This window comes from Salvelinus sp. IW2-2015, unplaced genomic scaffold (assembly GCF_002910315.2).
Source record: "Salvelinus sp. IW2-2015 unplaced genomic scaffold, ASM291031v2 Un_scaffold2327, whole genome shotgun sequence".
Lineage (NCBI taxonomy): Eukaryota > Metazoa > Chordata > Actinopteri > Salmoniformes > Salmonidae > Salvelinus > Salvelinus sp. IW2-2015.
Genome location: NW_019943652.1, coordinates 141,010 through 148,915, shown reverse-complemented (window position 1 = coordinate 148,915; position 7,906 = coordinate 141,010).

The window sequence follows — 7,906 nt, the reverse complement described above, 5'->3', positions numbered from 1 at the left end:
GGATCTATCCATTAGGAGTGGTTCTGATTGGTTTTTCCCCTGATCTACCATTGATCAGATTACGAGTTTCCACCTTGATCTATCCATAGGATGGTTCTGATTGGCTTGTTCACCTTGATCTATCATTAGGATGGTCTGATTGGTTTGTTCCCGATCTATCCATTAGATGGTTCTGATTGGTTTGTTCCCTGATCTATCCATTAGGATGGTTCTGATTGGTTTGTTCCCTGATCTATCATTAGATGGTTCTGATTGGTGTGTTCCCCTGATCTATCCATTGGATGGTTCTGATTGGTTTGTTCCCCTGATCTATCCATTGGATGGTTCTGATTGGCTTGTTTCCCCTGATTATCCATTGGATGGTTCTGATTGGTTTGTTCCCTGATCTATCCTTGGATGTTCTGATTGGTGTTCCCCTGATCTATCCATTAGGATGGTTCTGATTGGTTTGTTCCCTGATCTATCCATTAGGATGGTTCTGATTGGTTTGTTCCCCTGATCTATCCATTAGGATGGTTCTGATTGGTTGTTCCCCTGATCTATCCATTAGATGGTTCTGATTGGTTTGTTCCCCTGATCTATCCATTAGGATGGTCTGATTGGTTTGTCCCCTGATCTATCCATTAGATGGTTCTGATTGGCTTGTCCCCTGATCTATCCATTAGGATGGTTCTGATTGGTTTGTTCCCCTGATCTATCATTAGGATGGTTCTGATTGGTTTGTTCCCCTGATCTATCCATTAGGATGGTCTGATTGGTTTGTTCCCTGATCTATCCATTAGGATGGTTCTGATTGGTTTGTTCCCCTGATCTATCCATTAGGATGGCTTCTGATTGGTTTGTTCCCTGATCTATCCATTAGGATGGTCTGATTGGTTGTTCCCTGATCTATCATTAGGTGGTTCTGATTGGTTTGTTCCCCTGATCTATCCAATTAGGATGGTTCTGATTGGTTGTTCCCTGATCTCTCATTAGGATGGTTCTGATTGGTTTTTCCCTGATCTATCCATTAGGATGGTTCTGATTGGTTTTCCCTGATCTATCCATTAGGATGGTTCTGATTGGTTTGTTCCCCTGATCTATCATTAGGATGGTTCTGATTGGTTTGTCCCTGATCTACCATTAGGATGGTTCTGATTGGTTTGTTCCCCTGATCTATCCATTAGGATGGTTCTGATTGGTTTGTTCCCCTGATCTATCCATTAGGATGGTTCTGATTGGTTTGTTCCCCTGATCTATCCATTAGGATGGTTCTGATTGGTTTGTCCCTGATCTATCCATTAGGATGGTTCTGATTGGTTTGTTCCCCTGACTATCATTAGGATGGTTCTGATTGGTTTGTGCCCTGATCTATCCATTAGGATGGTTCTGATTGTGTTTGTTCCCCTGATCTATCTTAGAGATGGTTCTGATTGGTTTGTCACCTGATCTATCCATTAGGATGGTTCTGATTGGTTGTTCCTGATCTATCCATTAGGATGGTTCTGATTGGTTTGTTCCCCTGATCTATCCATTAGATGGTTCTGATTGGTTTGTTCCCTGATCTATCTCATTAGAGGGTTCTGATTGGTTTTTCCCCTGTCTATCCATTAGATGGTTCTGATTGGTTTGTCCCCTGATCTATCCATTAGGATGGTTCTGATTGTTGTTCCCCCTGATCTCATCCATTAGGATGGTTCTGATTGGTTTGTCCTCCTGATCTTATCCATTTAGGATGGTTCTAATTGTTTGTTCCCCTGATCTATCCATTAGGATGTTCTGATTGGTTTGTTCACCTATACTATCCATTAGGATGGTTCTGATTGGTTTGTCCCCCTGATCTATCCTTTAGATGGTCTGATTGTCTTGTTCCCCTGATCTATCCATTAGGATGGCTGATTGGTTTGTTCCCCTGATCTATCCATTAGGATGGTTGATTGTTTGTTCCCTGATCTATCCATTAGGATGGTTCTGATTGGTTTGTTCCCCCTTGATCTATCCTTTAGATGGTTCTGATTGGTTTGTTCCCCTGATCTATCCATTAGATGGTTCTGATTGGTTGTTCCCTGATCTATCCATTAGATGGTTCTGATTGGTTTGTTCCCCTGATCTATCCATTAGGATGGTTCTGATTGGTTTGTCCCTGATCTATCCATTATGGTTCTGATTGTGTTCCCTGATCTATCCATTAGGATGGTCTGATTGTTTTCCCTGATCTATCCATTAGGATGGTTCTGATTGGTTTGTTCCCTGATCTATCCATTAGGATGGTCTGATTGGTTTGTTCCCCTGATCTATCCATTAGGATGGTTCTGATTGTTGTTCCCCTGATCTATCCATAGGATGGTTCTGATTGGGTTGTTCCCCTGATCTATCCATTAGGATGGTCTGATTGTTTGTTCCCCTGATCTATCATTAGGATGGTTCTGATTGGTGTTTCCCCTGATCTATCCATTAGGATGGTTCTGATTGTTTGTTCCCCTGATCTATCCATTAGATGGTTCTGATTGGTTGTTCCCTGATCTATCCATTAGGATGGTTCTGATTGTTTGTTCCCCTGATCTATCCATTAGGATGGTCTGATTGTTTGTTCCCCTATCTATCCATTAGGATGTGCTGATTGGGTTGTTCCCCTGATCTAGCCATTAGGATGGTTCTGATTGGTTTGTTCCCCTGATCTATCCATTAGGATGGTTCTGATTGGCTGTTGTTCACCTGATTGCTATCTATTAGGATGGTTCTGATTGGTTTTCTCCCTGATCTATCCATTTAGATGGTTCTGATTGGTTGTTCCCCTGATCTATCCATTAGGATGGTTCTTGATTGGTTTGTTCCCCTGATCTATCATTAGATGGTCTGATTGTTGTCCCCTGATCTATCCATTAGGATGTTCTGATTGGTTTGTTCCCCTGATTATCCATTAGGATGGTTCTGATTGTTTCCCCTATCTATCATTGATGGTTCTGATTGGTTTGTTCCCCTGATCTATCCATTAGTGGTTCTGATTGGTCTTGTTCCCCTGATCTATCCATTGATGGTCGATTGGTTTTTCCCTGATTAGATCTGAATTGTCTACTCGCTCAAATCTCTACATCTCATTTCTGTTTGTCTTATTTCTGTTTTTCGCTAAGAACAACGTTCACACCTCTTACCCAATCTGGTGTCAGAATGGAATGACCAGGTAACTCCTGTGGTGTCACGTCAGACAGGTGGTAAACCCCACTGCTGAGCCCCCAGAGGACACACGTCATCACCTGGGGGGGGAAAACACCACAGAAAGGCTCCAGGCAAAATGCTAGCTTGTTCCCTATACAGTGAAGTACGTTTGAGCAGGGCCCATTAGGGAATAGGGCGCCATTTTAGACTCATCCATATATCCTCAACATGACGGCTGCAGAGACAGACGGAAAAGGCTATATGGACACTCCTGACCTGCAAACCAATATTTACATTTCAGAATTGGTTCAAATTAGGTTAGGGATAAGGTAAATGGCAGCGCTGGACTTGGACTGAAATAGGTGCCAGTACTGTTTATATTTAGGTGCAGGAGCTCCACAATACTGTTGAGATAATATTCTATAAGAGGAACAGGAACTCCACAATACTGTTGAGATAATATTCTATAAGAGGAACAGTTCCACACTCCTGTTGAGATACTAATATTCTATAAAGAGGAACAGGAGCTCCACAATACTTTAGAGATAATATTCTATAAAGAGGAACAGGAGCTCCACAATACTTTAGAGATAATATTCTATAAAGAGGAACAGGAGCTCCACAATACTGTTGAGATAATATTCTATAAAGAGGAACAGGAGCTCCACAATACTTTAGAGATAATATTCTATAAAGAGGAACAGGAGTTCAAGCAGTTGGACATTTGAGGTGCCGGTACTCATGTTGGGTGCCGGTACTGTTGGACATTTGAGGTGCCGGTACTCAGCTCCGGTGAAATCGTGCCCAGGTCAACCACTGACCCTAAACATAATCTTTATTTAGTATATACATTATACATACATGGCACTTTTACACATAGTACTACATCATAGGAATACAGTTTTATATACACATTACACATAAAATGGTACTCATCATTACTCTCCCGATAAGTTCCATGGGAACTTTAGTGACCACAGAGTAAGGACACCTGTTTAAAGTCCCATCTTCTTCCATTTTTTTGAGGAACATGCTAGCAGCCGATACTCATAGACTTCCAGTCATTGCGCTAATGCTAGTTAGCATAGGCGTGCGAAACTACTAACTTCTTTCATATTGGACACAGAGACATTAAAATGGTATCCACGACTTAATCTGACTCTTGGGTAGTAGATAAACGGCATCATTGCCAAAATCCCGAAGMTTAATGTTGTAAAAGGCTGTGGTTTGTCTTTCTTTCCCCTGGCGGCATTCATACGTCTTCGTGTCCACAACTTGAAACGGAACACCGTTGAATCGGGAGTCTTTTACTCTCTCAGCTGACTTGTTTACCTGCCAAAAGCTGTGTATTTGTTGAAGGTCAAACATGTGTTATTACTATTTAACAATGTTGCTCTATCAAATAGAATAACTCAGGGGTTCTCCTTTTGGCTCTCGACTGCATTTTTGATATCCCAAAAAAATCTCGCGACCCCAAAAGCCAATGTTTACTTTTTTTTATTTGGCGCTATAGCAGTCAATTGAAAAACATTCTAACATTCTATATCTGATTGTCTTCTCAAGATTATTCTCGAGATTCTGAGTTGGATGACCGTTCAAATCGGTTTTTCCCAGTCGGAGCTCGTTTTTGTTTCAGTTCTCAGTTGTCTTGAACGCGCTTTAGTCAGAAGTCAGAGATTTCCGAGTTCCCAGATGTTTTGAATGCGGCATTAATGTTCAACGCGCCATGGTGTTGGTTTTCCTTTTAGTCATCAACCAAAACTCCTCAGTAGTGACCCGTGAATGCATTTGGTCACGTGACTGCTCAATCAGCTGTTCTATTTCACTGTATCAGCATGTGAACTGAGCCAGAATCACAGTCAAACGGATTGGGAAGTAGGTCTCAAAGTATCTCTTCCAAGTGTTGGAGGTGAGCAGTCATCACTCGTGTGGGACACTTACTGATGCTGTTATCTGTTTAGGAACACGCACAGCCGAGAAGGTGGGAAGGGTTCTCGTTTGAAAGACCTGTAATAATTATTTCCTCTGAATCGGTCACTCACCCGTAGAATGTTTTTTTTTTTTGTATTTCCCAAACATGTTTGCGTTCAAGTAGACACCTTTTCATTTCATAAACACAGAAAATCAACCAAGTAAAAAAAAAAAAAACCAAGTTTTTACAATAGTTCTTCTCAATGCAATGTTTTCCTCCAACACCCCCCCCCCCCAACCCCAGCCCCGGTGTGAAGAGAGCGTTGTCGTGCTCTGATCCCATATCTCCACATAGTTTTGCGATAAGTGTGCGCGCTGTGAATGTGGTTTGACTCGTTACCTGCTGCATTACATCTCCCGAGTTCTGCGCTCAGCCTCTTTCGCTGGCAGTTGCTCAAGATACGCGACATGGGATCTTTTTGTGTCAATAAAATGAATTAGCCTATGCGCGATATATCTCGGTGGAAGCGCTTGTATGCGCAAATATTGATATAATAACAAATAATTTCGAAGTACATTGTGTGAGTGACGCGATGACATGTTGTGTGGTCCTCCCACTATGACTGATCAGGAAACATGCCGTTTATTAGACTACAGATTAATACATTATAAGGTGATAAACTCGATGCTTCTTTCCTATAAATATCAGAGGGTCTTATTCTGGTGACATGATAATCGATGCTTGGCTGTCGTTTGTCCATAATAATAAATATAATGTCATCGTGTAGGTTATTTGTGCACAACTAGACAACAGCGCAGATAGCTGAAAATGTTATTTTTCTGAGCACTACATACGCGTCATCACACTCCCTCTCGCCTGATTGGTCGAGTAGGCGGGCCTTCTGACTTTGTGGCTGTGGTAACTAGTGAGACCCGTTCACCTTCGTTGGATAACAGATGGTATGAAAGCTGGTGGGTGAGTGACTCGTTTCCCCCTCTGACTATCCCTATTCCCCCTCCATTGGGCTGGCCTCTATTATCTTATTGAGAGCTCTCTGCACCAATCAGAAGAGACTACTTGTTAAGAGCGGCGATGGGGCCAAAAACGGGAGAAACGCATGAGCTCCGTCCGTTGTGCGGCTGTTTGGAAAAACTGAAATCTGGTACGTTTATAGAAGGGAGATAGAGGGAGGGAGGGAGGGGGGGGGAAGGGGGGGGCAAACATTAAAAGACAAAGCAGGTGTAGAAGACAGAAAAAGAGGAATCAGGAAAAAGAGAGAACAGACCAAAGGAAAGCTAATTAGTATTTTGTATAGTCTATTTTGTAATACTGAGAAAAGGGTAATGTAGGGTGTAACAATATATTACACTGAGTTCACCATCCTGCAGAGAAATGTGTGTATTCGATAACATTTCAGTGGCCTTGTGGTTCGAGTGTCCGCAGCAAGTTTGATCCCCGCTGAGTCATCGCCAAAGACTGTAAAATAGTTTTAACCCTTTAACTCTTAACTTAACCATTTTGAATTAATTCCGAACTTAAACCAGCCGCGAGGCGCCAACGTAAAATCCTGGGTTGCAGCTGCAGCAAAAAACACCATGAAATGTCACGTTCGGGAAGAAAAACAAAAACGTCGGGGAATCTGAAGTCAAATGGTCCGTGGGATCTTGTTGACATTAGATCTGAAGAGCTGATGGAGGAAAAGGACAAATCTACTTGGTGCTTGAAGAACACACGATACACACACACACACACACAACACACCCACACACACACACACCACACACACACCACACACACACACATACACACACACACACAACACAAATACACACATTAACACAGACGCATAAATAAACACTTAGTGGAACCAAGTGTTATGAACCAAGGAATATGTCCTTCAGAGGAAATACAAGTGATGAACTAGATTAGTCAGAGGGAGGGAGGGAGGGGAGAGGGAGGGGAGAGGAAGGAGGGAGGGAGGGGAGAGGGAAGGAGGGTGGGGGAGAGGGAGGGAAAGAAGGAAGGAGGGGGAGAGGGGAGGAGGGGGAGGGAGGGAGGGAGGAAGGGAGGGAGGGAGGAGGAAGGGAGGGTGAGAGGGAAGGATGGAGGGTGAGAGGGAATGAGGGTGGGGGGAGAGGGAGGAAGGAGGGTGGGGAGGGAGGGAGGGAGGGGAGAGGGAGGGGTGAGGGGAAGGAGGGAGGGGAAAGGGTGAGAGGGAAGGAGGGTGGGGGAGAGGGAGGGAAAGAAGGAAGGAGGGGGGAGACGGGAGGGAGGGAGGAGGAGGGAGGGAGAAGAGGGAGGGGGGAAGGAGGAAGGGAGGGTGAGAGGGAAGGATGGAGGGTGAGAGGGAATAAGGTCGGGGGTGAGGAAGGGGGGAAGGAGGGGGTGGAGGCGGGAAGGAGGGGAGGGAAGAGGTGGGGAGGAGGAATGAGGGATGGCGAGAGAGAGGAGGGAGGAGAAGGGGGGGTGAGGCTGGAGAGGGAGGTGCAAGGAGTGGAGGGAGAGGGTGAGCCGTAAGGCGTGGCTTCCGGGGGAAAACAGGGCGGGGGGCGAGTGGCGCGCGGTGGCGGTGGGCGGGCAGGCGTTATCAGGGGCGACAGCCAGTGAAGAGGGGGAGGGAGGGGTGAGATGGAGGGGAGAGGGAGGGAGGGTGGAGAGGGAGGGGCGAGGGGAGGGAGGTGAGAGAGAGGGGTGAAAGAGGGATGAGGGATGTGAGGGGAGAGAGAGAGAGAGAGGGAACACAGAGGGAGGGTGAAGTGGGGGCGAGGGAGAGGAGTGGGGGGAGAGAGAGAGAGACAGAGAGGGAGGGAGGTGAGTCCAGGGGGGAGAGGATGGAGGGAAGTGGGAGGGAGAGAGAAC